Here is a 20563-nt window from a genome sequence, read left to right as displayed (position 1 = left end):
GACTCCAATTGCTGAGATGTTTCCTGGGTACAGAGAGCTTGTCATTGCTCAGATGGCATCACCTATACTTTTGAGAAGCTTCAGACTACCTAGGAATTTTTTTTTTTTTTTTTTTGGCTATATAAATGATTGACCTAAGACATTAACTTGACTCTCTTTGAGTAGAACTGAAATAAGCTTTTCCAGAGCTTCTACACAGATCCCCACCTTGAGGAATATTCTATGGGCTATTCTTTCCAGAGGATCAAATTGTAATTCAGGTTGAAAAGGATCTGAAGGAGGCATCTAGTCAAATCTCTAGTTCAAAACACCATTGGCATTCAAGTTAGGTCAAGTTAATTGATGCAGGCCTTCTCCAGCAGAATGTTGATTATCTCCAAGATGGTGTCTAAGTCAGAAGGAAGGAAAGTGTTATCTTTCTGTCTTGGGTTTAGAGCTTGAAACTGTATGCTAATTTGCCAATAGCTGAAAGGAAACCAGAAAAAATAAATTTCAATCAATTACTTTCTAGCCCTGTTTCTGGTTGAGACAGCCCTGAAGAGTAAAGAATGAAAAGGTGAAGTGGGAAAACAAAGCTTTCAGGAATTAGCATTTTGCTTTAGTTCAGTGTCCATTGTGAAAAGCAAGTTTTCAGCCACAGCTGGCATTTCCCAGTGCTTTGCCTTCAGAGGCTTCCCTCTCAGTGTATGAGATTTGTGAGACTGTTTTCAAGAATCAACCTCTGCTGAATCTCTTCATGTAAAGTGTCCTGACACTTAATTCAGGGATCAGGATTCTGCTCAGAGGCATTGCCATGCCAATATGCACAGATGCTGATACCTTGTTATATCTAACCCTTGACTATGAAAGGTTATAGTCTTCACTTCTTAGCTATCTATTTGAAACTATACCTAAATTTCATCAGGATCTCAAACAGTTTTACGTTGCTACCGTTGTTTTATTTTTTCAAAGATGTCAAAAAGAACTTTTAATGTTATGATGATATATTTTACTCCCTATTAATGGATAGGTTGCATGTCTACCAAAGCTCAAGCAAACAGGTTGGCATCGGAATGATTATCTTGCACTAATCTACTCCTTTAAAGTAATTAGCTGAGTTGAGCAGCAAAACAACTCTTTCCAACAAGAGTCAGTAAATGGGCTCTCTGTAAATGCAAAAGCTGATTACTTTGATATAAAGAAGGACATTATTTTTTGCACCTCTGGAAAACTGCCTAACTTGAAAGCTTCATAATCTGATTTTCATAAATCCTATTTAACATATAATTTTCTTTTTAACAGGCAGTACCTAAAGTGGTATCACTCTTCTCTGATGTTACCTCTTTTCAATAACAGAATCCCGCATCTCTACTTATGAAAATTTTTGTCCTAGTCACCAAAATGCTATATTAAATCTAATCTTCTTACATTAATTTTCTTATAAGAACAATTAGAATAAAATGGCATACAGTTTACATTACAGTTTATAATTTCTACTATTATACTGACTCATATCTCTGTCAGATTTTAAGGTCCTGGCTGCATGGAAAAAACAATTTTTCTCTTCCAACAACACATACCTCAATAAGATTTCAGTAAGTTTAATCTTTGACCTGAAGGGATGCATGCCAAAAAGAGAGAAAGAAACCGATTAACAGTTCATTTTGGCAAGGTCTAGAGAACTGTGTTGTAACCAAGACACAAAGGACAGACAATGCAGAAAAAAAACACATTACAAATAGAGATTGAGAAATTCAAAGGAGCTACTTTATCCAACTGAAGAAATTTTATTTGATCAGAAATCCATCTTGAAAAATGGATTACTTCAATGCATCCAATACATTTGTATACCCTGATATATCCAGTGGATAACCCCAGAACCTCTTTATCCAGCTGTACTTTTAATGCAATAAGCAAATGCATTTCCCCAACTTAAATTTGGTATTAATATACAGTCTAATGAAAATTAAGTCCACCATTATATCCACTATCAAAGTCCATTGCTAAAAACATTTTGTAGAGGACTCACAGTGTCTACTAGACAGCATCTTGTCTGGTTTGCCATTGTCAGAGGCTTCATGTAATCCCAGGCAGAGATATGGCAAACATCACCTTGAAAAGAGTAGATACTCTGGAGTGGGGATACTTCTCTGAAGGTTTTTGGAAAGCATGTCTCATCTTTAGCTTCTTTCCAAATCTGTTTATTGGTATTTGTTATGCCAATATCGTTCTTGAGGCACACTAATTTTCTCTCCTGTGTGTTTAGCTTGCTGCAGTATTTTTGTCAAAGCAAGCAAGCATCACCTCCCCATGCAGGTAGCTGTGAATCTCCTCTTCTTGCCTGGCTAATTGAGCAGCCACTCACTTGGCACTTTGCACTGCCAGGGACTGACTGACAGCAGGCTGTCCCAGCTTGGGCACTGTGTTAGACACCACTCACTACAGAGGGACAGACAGACATACAGACAGACACACAGAGGGATAGACCCCGCCTGCCAAGCTTAGACAGTGAACAAAGACCTCTGCTTTTTACCTCTCCTCACATTACCAGAGCTACCTCTTCTACACCTTCCTGAACATCCCCTTCCCAATTTTTATCCTTATTTCAGAATAAATTTTCAAATTGATCCCTGGTTTATTTTTACACCCACTTGTGAAGAAATTTGAGCCTGTGTCCACAAGAGAGAAGGTAATTTATCCTTGAAAAAAAAGAACCACAGATATGCAGTGATGTTCTGAAATGAGTTCTGGGTTTGCACAGAGTCTTAAAAGGAAGAATTTTGAGTTGATAATACTTCTTACTGTTCCCAGCTTCCATGTGATTTTATAATCATTTCATGAGCCTGTAAAACTTTTTGTTGCACAGACTGAAAATTCAGTGAAGGTATTGCATACATCAGAGTGGACTTCTCATGAACTGAAAACCAGAGTTATCTCAGAACATATTCACTAAAGAGGGGAATTCTGGAGAAGATCCTGAGAAAATTAAAATAAATTTTAAAAATACTAGTATAGAGGTCCTCTTCTAGGTGTTATGACTTCTGAGATATGCAGACTAATAGCGCAGCTGGCACAGAAGACAAACTTTCCTTCAGTCACAATGCCTTTTTATTCCTCTTCTTCCACTTCACAGCCAAGCAGTTTCTGTTCTATGAGTACTTGCTGAATATCTGCCATTGCCCCTTATTGTGGCCTAAATATTGACTAAAAAAGAAATAAAGCCATTATTAAATTATAGTGCTGTTTTTAACTCCACATTTTAAACTTCAAGTTAATTTGATTGCTTAGTTTGGCTTTTAAAATTATTGTTAATCATCCCTGCTCATGCTAAGGACAAAGATAGACTTTTAGTTAACACTAGCACAAAGTGGGCTGGGAAATGACTGACTTCATCCTAGCAAATATTTCACAATTTGTCTTCCTTATGTTGAATGGAAGGGTAGAAGATTAAACTCTGTGTTGTGAAAGTAAGGAAATGTCCAAAGGGTGAAGAGTCTGAGAAAACATACTTACTGATTTGAGCAAGTGGAATTCCATGGATGTATTCTGTAGAATCGTTTATTTTAATCAGCAGAATAAAAGGATGGCTACTCCCTTTCACAGCCTACTTCCCACAGCAGCTCTTCACTTGAGGAGCCTCAGCATTCCTTTTTCACATCAATCACCTGTTAGAAAGAGCTCCATTATGCACAAATGAAAATAATATATGAAGATAATTCCATGAGCTGAGAAAAATAAGTGGAAAATTAATCAAAGTAAAATGAAAAACACCCTACATCTCCAACTCTGAAACTATAATCTTTCAGAAAGAGAGGTGGGTAATGTTTCCTGATCTTAAAGAGGTATGTAGGTTTGATAGCAGCCAGGCCTGTAACCAGGCTCTTCAGTGAGCTGATTTAAGAACAAAAAGCAAGCACTTCTCTTCCTCCCACTTCTTTTTTGCAACCTACAGGTATTTAGTGCTGCCTCCATTTACTGTCTATTGAGTGACATTAATCTAGGCCCTCCAGTTCTTTAATATTAATATCTTTTTAATTGAATCACCCATATGCAAATTATTTATCAATTCTTGATATTTTCTTCTGAGCTTCTTTTAACTTTTAATTTTTTTTCAGTTACAGGGATTTTTGTGGGACGCTTAAAATAATTACACTTCTCTTCACCAGCTATATTCCTAATTATCAAAAATTCCTTATTTAAGGTCTTTGGATGACATGCTGCTGAGTACAACAGCTTTCACATTTAATAAGAAAAAGGAGGCACTAAAGTTTAGCTTTTTTAAGGTGTGATTTTTTTATACTATGTTATCACAGCAGAGTTTATTTTCATTTTCAATCCAGCTCTTGTAACTAAACATCTGAACTTACATATCTATAAGGTCAAGGTTTAACTAGGTCCTTTTTCTCCTGCTTTGCATTAGGAGCTTATCTTCAGATGACTATAAACTGTCCCAAGATGTTTTCCTGGACAGAATCTGGGAAGGTCCATGTGTAGCCTATGCTTGGAAAAATTGTGTTGGCATAGGGAATATCAGTGCTAACAAAGGAATACCAGTGTGTGTGAATGAAATGTGCAAAACTGTCTGATGGGGCATTTGCACCAAACTGGTTACACTCTAGAGGAAGTAATAACAAAAAGGAATTATAAAGTAACTAGGGAACTACCAAGAGACTTCAGAAACAAAGAAGTCATGTGGAAAAGGAGCTATAAAGTAAGGCTGGATATTTTTTAGTACTGGAGAGAGACCTTGCAGTGGTCACAGCAGTGGTGCTGCCAGAAGTGGCCCCACAAACACTTCAACCTGCCTAAGCCAGGCTTCCTCCCTGCCAGACACCACGAGCATCATTCCAGCCAGATTACCAACAGTGCAGGTGAGAAAATGAAGAGCCCAACCCATGGGGTGCCTGTGTGAGCTACTGGGGTGCTTTGCTGCATGGTAGGTAGCAGCTGCCATTAGTGCATAGTAGGGAGCATCTCCACACAGAAAAAGAAAGAACATCCATATGTCCAAGAAGGAGTGTTGGTTTTAATTTTTAAAAAGGTCTGGTTGCTTGCCCCTTTTTATTATTAATTTTCCCTGCAGTATGTCAGCTGTCAAACATTTGAAGATAAAAGTTTGTTTGCATTCCAGGGAAACAAAACCACACAAAATCTACTGTAGGAAATACGACAGTTTAAATTTTTTTTTCTTCTTAAAGATTCTGAAATAGACTACCACTTGTTGATAAATCCTTGATGTATTAGTTCATCTAAAGTTAATAAGTGTCACTGTAACTGCATACCTAATCACACTACATGAGCTTCTCCCCTCCACTATGTGAACTCTGTTTCCTTGGCCTTTAATGATTTCCTTTGTTCTTCCTTGGGTGCCTGGACAGCATTGTCCCAGAAACTTCTCATCCTTTTCTCACAAAACAGCTGCAAATGCAGATGTTCTGCAAAGTCTGCCATCTGAACCCATCTTGGGGAAGATTCTTAGCTCCTGTAAATTGCCTGAGCACCACTTAAGTGTATAAGACTTGGCTGATTCACACCATCTGGCCCTTTGAGCCACTCTGTGTTTATTTGCATAATTGAACATATTGTTTCAGGCTCATGCTGTTTAACTGTAAGATTTCCTGGCCAGAGGCTGTCATAACAGCATACTGTACAGTCCCAAGTAAATTTAAAGAGCTATATAAATAGTGATAAAATAGATCCATTTTCTTTTACCACTTCCCAAGCTTACCCCCAAAGAGCAGAACTTTCTCTACATGACTCAGGTAAGACTCCTGGAGTCTGAGTTGGACAAGTTCCTGTCAAAATTAACATCACAGGCTTTCTCAGACTTGACACCTGACTCAGACTCTACAGATGAGAGTCAACACTATAGGATCAACATTGAGATTATTGACTTATTTTGTTATACTACACACTTTGCTGTTTTTTTTCTATCCAGTTTGGTTAGATCATTATTGTACTGGATTATGTCACCCCTCACCTTATGTCTTTAATTTTTCTAAAGGGCTTCTAAAGGATTCCACTACCCAGTACAAAATCTAAATAAAAGCAGCATCTTATTCCTTATGCAATTTAATATCAGATGAGAAAAAGGAAAAGTACCAAGAGTTGAATTTTAGGTTCTTACTCGGTTTATGGTTTCTCAGCCTTCTTAAAAAAGGATGAAGCAGCAGCATTAGTCTATGCAAAGAGAAAAAATATAAAATGTGGGCTTGTTTATCTCCTATTTGATCTAGCAGAAATGAAAGTACTAAATGAATATGCCACTGTCTAATTCTCTCTTACATGGCCACAAAAAATACCCCACTTTCTCTCACTCTCTCACTTTCTCCCAACTTCTTTTTTATTTAATTTAAATTTAATTTTTAATGTTTGTTGTGTTTTTTTTGAATTTTGTTTCTATTGACTAGACTTTTTCTTTTGCATTGCTTGCTGTGAGGCATCCTGAATCCTGAATTCTTGCATTCTTTCCTCTATGATGTATGGGATAACAGAGGTTGTCATAATAAAAGTCATTTCATATTGTACAGTGTGACACAAACTTACAGATGGAGTCAGGATAATCAGCAAATATTTCTCCAATCTATATTCCTAGAAGTTTTTTAAGTACCTTTAATATCTAAGGCATAATAGAAATATAGAACATCTAGGCATGAATGTGGTGTGATATTAAGAGAAACAAAATCTATATAAATGAAGAATACTGCTGCTTGCCACCCAAATTTTGCAAAAATCAGTTCTATTCTGTTAATATTTTCCAAGTATTTATAATACTTCAGTATTCTATATCTATAATGTTATGTTATTTGAAACTGAATTTAGTATTTCCAGTAATATGTATTCTTATGTACATATCTATTTCAATTATTTATTTTCAGATATGGCAAGAAAAAACTAAGAAATAAAAAAATATTGTAAAGTGCTTTTAAAATAAAGCAGAAATAAGATTCAAAATTAAATTGTCCTTATTTTTTTTTAATTATGGCAATAATTTCTTAATTTTTTACCAGCCCTACAAATCATCAAAGATTAAAATGGTGATTTGGGGCAGAGGGTATGTTTGGGATTTTTGTTTCATTGCTTTGGGGTATTTTGTTTTGGCTTGGTAGGGGTTTTTTGTATTTTTGGTTATGCATTTTTGGGAGAGGTTGTTTGAGTAGCAAATTCTTTTAATCCAATGCACTTGTCAAATATAGGAGATGTTAATTAAATATTTGGGGGGATTTGGTTGCACTTTTTTGCAGCACTTGCTTTAACCAGCATTTGATAACTGCCTGTATAACTCCTGGGTACAGTCTGAAGTCCAAGTTTGTGCTTCTTTTGCTGTGGAAAGGAGACATTGAAGTTCAGATCCTGTAGACCTTGGGAATGCCAGTGCAGAGTCATACTGTTTGGTGCTCAAATTCCAGGAGCTGCAAGTGGAGAGGAGACAGGGAATTCCCGAAGTCTCCTGTCATTCCAAGGTCAGGCTGCCATAAAGCACACCAGATATAGTGCCTAACTGGCACTGCATATAAAAAGGGTATGTCCTCTTCAGCATTTTTGCAGGAATCTGGAGCACACTACAGCAAATATCCTGGCTGTTCCCATTTGCTGGGCTTTGGTTCTTATTGCATGGATGACTCAGAGCTGACAAAATGAATTTCATTTGGGTAAGACAAGCCAGAAGGTGCATTCCCAAATTGCATCTAAAGCACATCAGCTGCTGAGAACACTCAGTGCATGGGACCAGGCTGGATACAGTTCAAAGGAAAGCATCCTGGAACAAATACAGCATGGACATAAGGTCCCCAACAAGATGTGGTGATTTCTGCAGATATGTTCCTAATTCTTCTAAATGAAGACAGAAACAATGAGAGATCATCTGGACCTCCCCTGTAGTTTCATGGAAAGACTTTTATCCTCTGATTTACATTGTTATTCAGCAATATGCAATACAGCTGAGGAAATATTGCCAGGCATTCATATATATTTTTTCTAGATTTCTTTTTTTTTTTCTTTCTTTTGACACTAGGAAAACATTGGCTGCAAGGCAAGATGTCCAGATTATATTCATAAGTCTGTAAAACTTTTGGGATGAGTAGTTATCTTGTTTGGCAGCAGCAAAGCTTTTCATCTGTAAAACAGATTATACTTATCTAGTTTATAAGGATTCTGGGAATATGACTAAATAAATGTTGAAGCTACTTTAATGAGAGGAATAATAAGCCCACACAAAATTAAAATTTAAATTTTATGTTTCTCTTTCCTTATGTGTATTCAGGCATACTTGAAGAGGCAAATTTCTATTTGCAAAACTGTTAAAAGAAATCAGATACTTCAGATGACCAGAATCCCAAAGAGAAGAATTCTGTCAGATTATTGCATGGAAACAATCCCTAGAAGCCCAAGGAATAAGAGACTCAATGGAATTTATGAATATAAAAGTAAATTTTTAAAAATAAAACAGTGAATACTGCTTGGTGTTTCACATAACAGTTGCCTCTACCTTCAAGAACTGATTTTGGGCTCTAAACTTGCAGAGCATACAAGTATCTGCCTCTTTCTTACCCAAGTACTGGAATGGTGCAGGATTTCAGGCATAACTTCTAATGCATTTTAACTACCATGAATGGGACTATTCCAGCACGAGGGGACCAACATTTCCCAGACCTGCAACACGTGAGAGACCTTGTGGACCAGTGCAAGCACTCCTGTTCTGCTGGGGAGGCAGGGAGCAGCACAGCTGGAGATGCAGGTTAGCAGGGTTTGCACAATGCTGTGTCAAAGGTTTCATGCTCTGCAGGGCTCAGAGCCTGGCTGAAGGCAGATATTCCTACAAACAGTTGCTGGGTGGGGTGCTGGTCTTTCTGTGGTCATGCTCTTGAAAGTGAGGCATGGTGGAATCTAAAAATACATGCAAAAATTTTTCATGAGATCTAGTCTGTGAATGCTTAAATAAAATGTATTATCATGAAAATAAAAAGTGAAGAATTAGTGAATACTAGTGTTAAAAAGTCAGTGATTGCCTGTTGAAACACAATTGTGCTTGGTGTTTTTTGGGGGTGTCAAGTATCTACTCGTTTGGAAAGAATATTCATCAGTTGTGTGATAACATCCACAGTTTCTGAAGGTTTCAACACTAACACCTTCTTAGGAAATTTCTTCTATGGTTTTTTTGCTTGTTTGTTTGTTTGTTTGGATTCTGAACAAGTTGAGCTGGTGTTTTTACTGTTATACTTTTGAGCAACACACTTAAAAATAAGTTTACTGTCAACCTCTTTTTTCTCCTTGGTGAGGTTGGGTTTTTTTTGTAAGTAGTGAGTATTGTAACATGCTGGAGGCCATGGTGTGATAGAACATTTATGAAAATCAGCATACACGTGGAAAGACTCAAGACCAGCTCCAGATCTGGGGAAACCTGGATATACAATGCAGAGGCAAACTACAAATGTAGTTTAGTTGTAGTTAATTGGAAACTAACTACAAATTTAAAGTCATATCATTAAGAAGTTCTCACTGATTCTGGACAGAATCAAAAGCCTTCTCTATTTTGGGGGTAAAAGATTTTGTAACCTCTCATTTTGTAACTCTGAAGACAGAGTATTATCAGTAATTGAGGTGAAAAAAGGCAGTGATACATTGCCATCCCTAACCTGCACATGCACACTCTTCAAAAAGTGGCAAAAGGAGAGCTACAGTGATCTCTAAGGTTGCCTGGGCATGCAACTAGCCTGGACGTGCAGCATCCTAAAAATTGTTCCCTGAAAATATTTCCTGGTTTGTTATTACACAAGTTCATACAAATCTGACCTGATGGATCTTCAAAATTCCACATACAGGTTATCCAAACCAGCATATAATGAATTATAATAAAAATGAATCACAGATTTTAACTGATATAAGTAATAAACACCAGTCTGTACTGATGGATAATTTTTAATTTGTGTCACAAAACTATCTCCTGATTGCAAGTTCTGCTCTACAATAGATGTAGTGTCCTGGCTTGGCAAGTGTGGAAATCTACAGGTTTTGCTGAACTTGACATGCAATTATAGGAACATCATAAACTGAACATACAGACTCCTGAAAGACTGTGGTATTTTATTCTGATAACTGTACTATTTTTTAAGTGACAGTCTTCACAGAACTGCAACTAAAGCATGATTTGAAAAGTTGGAAAATTTACTTTCCTTATAACCTGAATTAATAAAATTATTTTGTTCCCTGTTGTGACTTGTTAGGCAACTTTATTGCCTTGGAAAAAGAGATATTCTTGCAATAAAATCCATCCATCTTTCAGTGCTAAAAATCAGTAGATATGGAAAATACAAGACACCATTCTGGCCTGCATATAGATTTTGGCTTCCTCTTTTCCTTTGAACAGCAAAGAGATTAAAAAAAACTGAATTACATTAAAAGTATTTCAGTGCCAACGATTTTTCATGATGTTGGAACTTTGTGTTCCTTTAAACCTTAAAACACTTCTAGACTCATGAAACAATATGTAAAGTCTGTGACAATGGTGGAAGAACTCCAGTCACTTTTCAGTCAAACTTACAAAAGAATAATTTCTAAATTACCCAAACTAGCATGGACTGAAATATCCCCTTTATTGTCTTCCATTGTAAGAATGTGTTGATTATAGTTTCATGCAAATAAAGATAGCCTAAATGGTTAGTAACACCCAAGGGATTTATTTTTTAATTGTTGAATAAGATGAAAATGATGTGAAAAAGAAAATAATTTGGATCTTGAAATTTCTTTATATCATAATGTTATTGAAAAGTAATGAAGTTTCTATTTTCTCAGAGAAACCTTGTAATTTATTAGACCCTTTTACCAGATGCATTATCAAAATTAAAAAATTAGACCCACCAGGCACACGCATATAAAGAATATAATTCTTTAATATTTAATCTTGTCATGTAATAGTGTTAAATTATTTAAGGCTGAAATTTCATCAGATCTTTAACAGGATTATCTAAGCATTGGTTGAGAGGTTAATAAGTGTTCCTTCCCCACCATTTTTATCCCCAGAAAAAATGTTGGAAGTGTTAATGATTCACTAGGTGTCACTCTTATCTCTATGAAACTGCTGATAGAAGATGATTCCAGCATGGCAGGAGACAACATTCCCTTCTGGAAATGCTATCTCAGCTGGAATATAAAGCCTTAGACCTGGTAACTTGTAGTCATTAAGTTCTCACCCTTTTTCAGATGAGCAGGACCATTATAATCACAGTAAATTGCAAGTTGTCATAATTGTATTCTTGCTTGTTTAAATATATTTTTAAATTTAAAATCAAGTATGATTCACGTTTCTTGTTAAAACCAATATTGACTTGCACACTCATCTGCATTATTCTTTACTTAAAGGCACATTTTTATTGGTCAAAAACTTATATCAAGAGAGACTTGACTCATTTAATAAAGTATTAAACCATGTAACCCTTTGAAAATGAGAGATGGTCGGTGATAAATACTACATAGGAGAACACAAGCACAAGGTATATCCCCCAGAATGAGGCTGTCATTGGATTTGTGAAATTATGGTGAAGTTTTTACCCCTCCAAATTCCCACTCTGGGAGGTTGTCTTTATGCAACTAGTAGGTGCACTCCAAGGGAACTCATTCACCACTGAGGTGACCCAGCTCAGCCTTCCACCTTTCAAAAATTTCAAAAAGTTAATTTGCTCTTACTGTGTTCTACCAGAACTCTCCCTCTTTGCATGGATCCACAGAGAATATTTCCCTGCTTTAGTTTTCAGAACCATTTTAAGGCAGCTAAAGAAATGTGTGCTCCAGTCTCTAATATCCCCTTACATGTGAAGCAAGACTGAGAAAGACCCATCCAGAAATGTATTCATCTGTTGGTCAGGAAATACTGGACTTGGGCTCCAGTATCCACATGTGGGGTTGACATTTCACAGCTGTCAGTGTCAGTACAGGACTGATCAACTCTGCTCCTATTCTGTGAGTTCAACCTCTTGTTTATTTGGCCAATGTTAGAAGAACTATAAAATGAAATATTTTTCATGGTAATTTTCAAGAAAATAAAAGCCCAAAGAAAACAAAATTTATGGTCCATTTATCTCACTGTCTATATTTTTTTTTAAAGCAAGATAAAGACAGGTTAAGCTTGAAACTGAGGTTGATTAGTCTGTTTTTCATGAGGCTTCAGACAAACTATCCCGATTTATATTTGTCCTTTTTTGAATTGTGACATCACTAGAAGATTTTTGGACTGAAAAAAGAGATTTCTATTAGGTTTTTACAGTTTTAACTTATTACTTTTCAAACCATGTATCGTGTTCCATTAATGTGATAGGAAACAGATTTGTGGAAGAAAGTAGTCTACATAATAATCAAGGTAATAAACAAGACAGTTTTGCAGGAAAAACAGATTTTATTTGTAGAAATCTTAAAATAAAATGCCTGCATTATTGATTCTTTTGAGATAGTATCCACAGAACCATACAAAAGATTTATGTTTCTGCTTCCTGTGTGCTGCAAATGCTTGGAAAGATGAAAACACTCTCCTCAAAAGCTTTAAATCTAAAACAGCTTAAATAAAGAAAGGGACAGATAGGTAAAGGTTCAGAATGATGAAAGCTACATGTCAATTTAATTCTGGTTTCTCTTATTTATTCTTTTAACACAGGCCTATATGTCAACAGATAAAAATGTAAAGACTGAGTTATTTTGCTGCTCAGATAAACATGAACATTACCATGGGGATATTCTGTTCATCCTTTCTATTTCACATTGTTTAATGTCACTCCACTGTTCTCTTATCACAAAAAAATACTTCCAGATGTCCAAGATTTTCTCTGGAAACAAGTTTCTCATCAATAAGCCAGGAAAAAATACTGCAGGTGTTTATATGTATCCATTTGTTAGAATGGATATAGAGAAAAGCTTTTAGTTTTGTAATAACTGGTTAAAAAGATAGGAAGAGGGGCTAAATCCCAGTAGATATGCAAGAAGAAGGAGGTAGGAAATCTTTGTTGCTATGGTACTCTGAAAACTCAAAACCTTGGATTTGGGAATATGCAAAGAGGTCAGTAATGTGTATGCTAAGGAATGAGGTCTTGCTGGAGAATCTTCATTTAAAAATGAGGTGAATGGGGCAGCTGATCATCCTCAATCAGCCTGAGGTGAAGCACATCAGTTTTATCTTCTCTAGAGATCCACTTCCATAGTAAAGTTGAGAATGCCATTGTGGAAGTTTTGTTCAGCTGCAGCTGTTAATATAGCTGTTTATTTTAAAAGATCACCAGTAAGTTCTAAGCTAATATCTCTGTAAAATCTTCATTGCAGGTTGGCTAGGTATTCATTACTGAAACATGGAAAATGAAGAAATCCAAATTTAAATAAAGCTCTTTGTTTAAATAAGCTCTTGATTTTTTGAAAGTCTGTTGCAAACCTAGTATAAAAGAGCTTCTAAAACAGCTCAGTTGGTTTGATATTTTTCTGTAAGATTTTGGAATCAGGAAAAATGACAAAAAATTAAATAACCTGTTGCTTCCTGCTTTATGCTGAGCATTTACAACTTTACAAAGGGATTCTGGGGATTACTTCAGCTCCTTGGTTTTCCTATAGATAATGCTTTCAGCTTAGTAGCATTTAAATTATTTATAAATAAGCTTGTATATCTCTTACACTGCTCATTTATTGTGCTTATTTACAGCTGAGAGTCTGTTGATTGCTTACACAATATATACAGCACAGTTTTCCTGCAACACTTGAAAAACTGTGCAATGTCTCAAGTCAATATTCATATATGCTAAATACTTTGGTTCTCTTAGTGAAAAACTGTTGAGATTTGAACTTCACTTTCATTGCCTGTTTGTGACAGAAATTTTGGTGACAGAAGTAAACATTCCTGTGTAACAGAACCAGACTTTTTGTTTAAAATGTCATCTGAATACTGCCACAAACACTTTCACTATTTGCCTATCTTGACTGAAGATTCAATATTGTTTGTTCTCATGAAAAATATGCAGGTTTCTATGTGCATCTTGAACTAATTGAACAGTTTTGTTATGCAGTTTCTGACAAAACTCTTGTGCTGTGACTCACCAGTGTCTCAACCAGCTCCTTCATTGTGGTCTGATATACTGATGCTTTTTTCTATCACAGAGAAAACAGTACACTATGTAACTTCTCATGGCAGTAAAACTTTAGAGCTTGAACCTGCTTCTTTCTTGCTTTACAATAAAGGGCACAGTTTGAATTTGGTAGAAGAAAAGCTGTTGTGCTTTTGTTCTCAGAATGACTGGCTCTGCCAAGAATAGCTTGATACCATTTTAAGTTGTAAAGTGTTTTCATTCTTTCTGCCTCACATAGAATGCACCTCTTTTCTCATTAACAGAGTGAGGAAGAAAGTATGCCTGAGATACAAAGTTGCTGTAAGTTTAAAATATTTCTCCTGCAAAAGTTAATTAAAATACAAGTGCTGATGCAAGTCCTTAACTTCCATTTTGCAAGTAAAGTAAGTGTTAAACTTAAGAGGAATTTCCTCTGGCATGTCCTGGAACACATTAGTTTAAAGAGGTTGGTTAACAATAAACTACATTCCTGCCACCTTTGCTCTTACTGCTGGTAACATTTTTTTCTCCCCTCAAATATAACTAATTGAAAGTTTCTGCTTTATCTTATCTTATGCTTAAAACTTACTGTGAAAAAAATTGCACCAAGCCAACATGTAATTGCAGTTTTAAGTGCTGCAATAAGACGAGCTCATAGTGATCTGAAAAATATTATAATGTGGGTAAGAAGGTAGAGTCATCTTTTCAAGAGAAAAGCTAACATTAGTAATGTTCTTTTCATTAGAATAATCTTTTTCAAATAAACTTCTCTGAGTACTGAAAGCCCTATTATTGCACAAATGACTGATTCTAAATTTTCTGTTTTGTTCCTGCTTTGTTGTTTTCTCAGATTAGTTAACTCTCTTCCTAAGAGACTGGACTAGATGTGACTGAAAACTTGGCCTAGGATTGTGGAAGTGTTGATCAGATTTATGAAATTGTACTTGCAGTAGGAAGCTGAATTTTCTGTGTGAAAATTTGTCTGTATCAGATTTACATTAAAAGAAAGGGTAAGATTTACTTCAAAGCCTAGACTGTGATGGATGGCATAACAGTTTTATTTGCTAGCTAATAGCCTATATCCTGAATAGAGTACACAGCTATTTAAAGTACAGAGCCTGACAGCAGAGCAGAAGTCAGTCCATTTGCCTTGTCTCAATGAGGCAGAAAGACTGGCAGGAAGAGAAAGGCAAAAAGAACAACAGAGACTTAAATCTCGAGATGAAAGAGGGAAATATTGTAAAGGAACCAAAATGAACTGTGTACCATTTGATTTGGATGAAAACTGCTGGAAAGTCAATGGCTTGGAAAGCAAGACTGGAGGAAAGGGGCACTGAAAATGATATTAGTTTCAGTTCTTTAGAGCACTCACTTCAAAAACAAAATTTGAAGTTTCAGCTCAAAACTTTGGCCCACTTGAAGTTCCATCATGAAAACTCCTGACAATACCTATACAGCCCTTGAATGATTCAGCACAAGGTTTATTCTGGTTATTGGCCCAGAAAGCATAGAGAAATGTGAGAATAATGGATTCAAGGCTCCATTACATTAGAGAAATAATTTATAAAGTGTTATAAAATATTAAATTGGGCAGAAAATAGAGCATAATCAAAAGGTTTATTTACTCTATTATCCATTATATCATATTTCAAATAGGAAGACTGAAATCTTCAAATTTCTTTTTTTATTTTATAATGCTGTAAGATTATGCATGTGCATTGAGATAGAGTAGTTATGCCCTGAAGGGAGATTTTTTGTGCATGAGACAGCTCTTTACTAAGTTACTGCTCAAATAATGGATATTTTACACAAGACTGGTACAGCCAGACAGACATGTAGCAGATTTAGCAGAAAATCATAATCTGGAGGGGCTTCAGCCCCACACAGGGAGAAGATACCACAGAGCAGCAGAACAACAGCATCTTGTCACTGCAAGTGGCAGCCCCTGTTGATTCCCCTGTAAACACAAGTACATATGAATTCTTACTTGAAAAAGAAAATTGCAGTGTGATATCCCACTTTTAAAGGGTTGCAAGGCCCCAAAATGAGTGTCAATGTACAGACAAGCATCCACAAAATGAAATAGAACAGGAGAAACAAAACAGAAGAAAGGAAATGTTACCCTTAAGTTTTAAAAATGAAAATTATGAAAAAAAATAAAAACAGACCAACAAAGAAAAAAACCCAAACCTTAAAGTAGGGCTATTTTATCTTTTTTCCCTACTTAATTTATTAGGCATACAATTATATTTGTATAATATATATATTATAATACATATTATAATATGCATATATTATACATATTATATATATATATACACACACATATATATAATATAATACAATCATATTTGTTTATTCATCTCTGTAATATCTAAAACTCTAATTTTTATTTTTCCAAATAAAGAAATATTTTGTAGTAATTGCAGTGGTGAAGTATTCTACGTTCTCAAGGATGCTCTGCTTTTAAACAAATCATAGCTTTTGAATAGGTGGCTGAATTCTTACCAAAGGAGGTAGGATTCTTATTCAATACTTTGATTTCATATTCCAAAAGAGTGTTATCATTTACATATGCTTGCTGCCTTTTATCTGTTTAGCTATGTTATCATGTACTGCCATCACATCAGAGTCTGTTACAATTTTTAGTAGCTTTGAGCACAATTTATTATTCCTGCCATGAATGAAATCTCATTGTGTTTATTAGAACTTTGGAAAAAAAAGCTGAATTTGTAATTTTTGTAGAAGCCTTTGAAAAATCATGATGGCATTTGCATTGGTATTCTTAAAAAAAATTACTTTGATTTCCATATTGTTGTATTTGAGTTTGTTGAGAAGATGCAAAAAATATTTTGCTTAATATGACCTAACACTAAATTTCTTTTTTTGTACTCTGATTTATTGCCTGAATGCAACTTTATGCATTTGACAAACATCATAATGCTGAGCTGACCCCAAATGATGTATAAGTTTCTATTTGCTTTTGCAGTGTTACGGCATTGTCTACTTCAATGTCTGTTTAAGTAAATGAAATGTTGCCCTGCATTTAACAGTAAACGTTCAGGTAATTTTCAATGATGAGTGTTCCAAGAAACGTGTGCTTTTGGATTTTTTTTAACTGAAGATGGAAAAATAATCCCCACTGCAAAAAAATATTTGGGAAAAAAACATGATTTTGACTAGTATATGTAACATCATTTTGCAAAGCAAAGTAATTTAAAGCTAAATATGAACACTTCATGAAGTCAGGTGTATTTGTCAATGTAAAGACTGTCCATAATTATTTAAGGTCTTACTGCTTCTAAATACCTTTTCTGAGAGCAGACCTTAGAGAAGGGTCTCTTTTTGATGAAAAGATGTGGTATAGCAAATTTAGCAAGTGAATTATTTTTTATATTTTTATTTTAGGAAGTCTGACATTACCTATAGCTGCATTTTTATAGGAGTGCTATGTTTGTGCTGAGAATCTCTGCAGAAAGCACTTTTCTCTTCCTTTCTTTTCATTATTGTAGCTCCAACCAGATGGAAATAGAAATTCAGATATTCTTTCATTCACATCAAGTTCTTTATTTTTTTTTTAATTCCTGCACAGAGTCCCTCATTACTGAGACATGCCTATGCTCACAACCTTGTGTGGATAATTTCACTGAAGTCAGTAGGACTCCTTATATATTTGAATGAAATGAAAGTATGTATAAGATCATGTATTAAAGATGGCTTTCAGTGATGTCATTCACAAGCAGAAGTTTTGGTAATCAGTGATAACTGAAGACTAAGGAAATAATGGTCCATCTGGTATCTACAAACACAAATGAAACTGAAGTAAAGACCTACTATTATTCCTACTGAAAAAATCTTGAGAGTTTCAGTAAAGTTTTGTTGGATGCACATGATATGAGCAGAGGAGACAAAGTTCTTAGTAACTCAAAGCCAGAGGCAACAACTCAGTGCTTGCTTTTGGTGAGAAGATTTTCTGGAAACTTCCCTTCAGAATTATGGTTTAAATATTTTGTCAGAACCAAGTGAGACCTATAAGTAAATAGATTTAGTTTCTTTTCCTGTAGCTCCAGATCAATTTTCATTTTCAAAAATGCTTTTGCAGTATCTGTTAGCATACAGTCTCTATCAACATATTCATAGATTGCAAGAGGCAATTTGTATTATCTTAATTTTAGTTCTTAGAATCTGTGTCCATTGCACAGGATGCTTGGCTTAAGTAGTCACAGAGCACTCCAGTATAAAGTCAGGCACAAGTATTCAAGTCATGCAGCCATGCACTCTCCTATGCAGCATGGAATGATGAGGGCAAGCACTAAAACTTCTAGAAAGCAGAAAAAGTAATAATCTAATGTAATCTTAGAAGGACAGGAATTTCTGTTTTCCCATGAGGATATGTAGTATGTTTTCCTTCTTTTTATAGTTGATGTGTTTTATTTTTGTTTCCCTTTTCCTTTCTCTTCTGGTTCTGATTTCTCTCACCATGTTTGGTATGCACATCTGTGCTTCCAGACTTGGCCACCAGTCAGTGATCAGCGGGTGACAGCCTGTCCCAAACTGTGCTGTGCTCTACAACCATGATCTGTTAGCACTTACTTTTCCCATTTTGGGCCTCACTTGAGCAAATCTGAGTGTGAGGTCCTGAGATCTGGTACATAGTGGGATTTATGGGGTTGAATTAGAAAGACATTTTAATTTTAAAAAAGCAAAACAAAAACAAAAAGGAGCACAAAACCCCACCACAGTTGATAACAGGCCCATGAGAGGCAACCCCAAAAAGTAATATTTCTGAATCTCTGCCAAACAAAATATTTCTAAGTTTCCATTAATAGAAGAAAGAAACAATTGGTGCTTTTCTTCCCTTTTCTCTCCCTCATTTTTTTTTCTTTCCTTTTTATTTTTCTTGACCAGCAGTTTATAGATATCTGTGAGCATTTATTCCTATTTTCTCCCTTATACCACTGTGATGTGTAATATTCTTCTGAGCCTTAATGCATTAGAATTAGGACTGGCAGGTCATGCTTTCATCACATAATTTCATGCATCGTATTTTGCCATTTGTTCTGTCTCTCTGAGCTGCCTGTATAACCAGTGCAAGGAAAAGAGGTCCTGGAGAGAATGCTGCAGTGCAGAAACCCAGCAGACTGCCCTGAATTTCTCTTTGGAGAAGTCTATCTATCCATTGGCTACTTTAGGAGCACAAGGAAACTAGACTACTTCTCATACTGCTTTATCTTAAATATATTATATGAATGATATAGTCTATATGCAGAACAGATATTAAAATATATATTATTATATCTTTTAATTATTCTATAATAAAAACATTCCCCAGATCATGAGGTCCCTCAGAGCTTCTTTCTTAGTTGGGATAAGTAACCCAAACTCCATAACAGCTGAAGACCCAAAGTCCAGTGCTATTATAAAGACTCCTTATTTCTACTACAAACTAACCTGGTCACTCAACAAATAGCAGGTGGAAATTTTCCACCATAACTTCTTTTTCCAATAATATTTCAGAGTTCTGAAGTGATTGACAAGCTTTGGACCACCTTATGCATTAAAAGATTTGATATGAAAATAACAACTTTTGTAAAAAACCTCCCCATATTTGTTCAACTGACTTTAGGGTTTGACAATGAATTTCTATGTAAAGAACATTTTTTTTCAGTAAATATTAAGGTCTATGATGTTTGAAGCACAGGTGATCTAGAGGCCAATGTTGACAGGTCAAATGTGGCCTTTATTTCCTAAGATTAATCCTTTCAAATATATGACAAACTTTGGTATGGACAGGGACCAATTCCATCAAAACTCTTTTTTTTTTTTTTTTTTTTTTTTTTGACTTATGAGGCTTTTTATAAACTCTGCCATGACTAAAAGCTGTCAAAACCAGTGGAAGATGGGGTTCCACAGGTTACTGGATATTTTCACCTTGCTGGGTTTGTATTTTTTAACTCATCAGAGAAGTGTAGTGGGAGTCTGCAACAGCAAGAAAATTATAAAGATTTTGCTGGGGTCACACAAAACTGGTTTGGTAGCTGAGGAGAGTAAATAAGAAGCCAGGAAAATTAGAGATGATGATGCAAGTAAAAAAAGGTTCTTGGAAAGTGGCCTGAGGTTGTTCAGCATGGAATGTGCACATCTTTGTAATTGTGTTTAATTACTGTATTCTTGTGAGTGTCCATTTTAGCCTGGAGAGCAGAACTGAATTTGAAAGGCATTTGGATATGGAAACAAATGCAACTGAAAGCCAGAGCACAGGCTCCAAACCTACAGGATTGGGGTGTATTATATAAATATTTTAGGAGAAGGCATTTGTTCCTTCCCCCATCAAAACAGTGATTTGCATGCTTAATCATGGGTGCTTTTTACTACATTTGCACCTTAGTGTCTCACTCAGAACAAGGAAAGTAAAAGCTAAAGATTATATGTATATTTAAATGCTTTTGCAGTAGAGTCAAAGATCATGAGTGTTCTAGACCAAATCTGGGATGCTTCAGCTCTATTTGATT

At 35.5% G+C, this 20563-nt stretch overlaps 1 long non-coding RNA gene across 1 annotated transcript; it reads left to right on the top strand.

The window, feature by feature from the left end:
• The first annotated feature begins 6520 nt into the window (after nucleotides 1–6520).
• LOC306801848 lies at nucleotides 6521–8052 on the top strand. The gene is made up of 3 exons (XR_013774197.1): nucleotides 6521–6585; nucleotides 7008–7033; nucleotides 7994–8052. It is a non-coding gene; the product is annotated as an uncharacterized lncRNA (long non-coding RNA).
• The last annotated feature ends 12511 nt before the right edge of the window (nucleotides 8053–20563 follow it).

This window comes from Erithacus rubecula (assembly GCF_903797595.1).
Source record: "Erithacus rubecula genome assembly, chromosome: 4".
In the NCBI taxonomy this organism is placed as follows: Eukaryota; Metazoa; Chordata; class Aves; order Passeriformes; family Muscicapidae; genus Erithacus; species Erithacus rubecula.
Note: the sequence above shows the minus strand (reverse complement) of the source record. Positions and strands in the feature narration are given on the sequence as shown.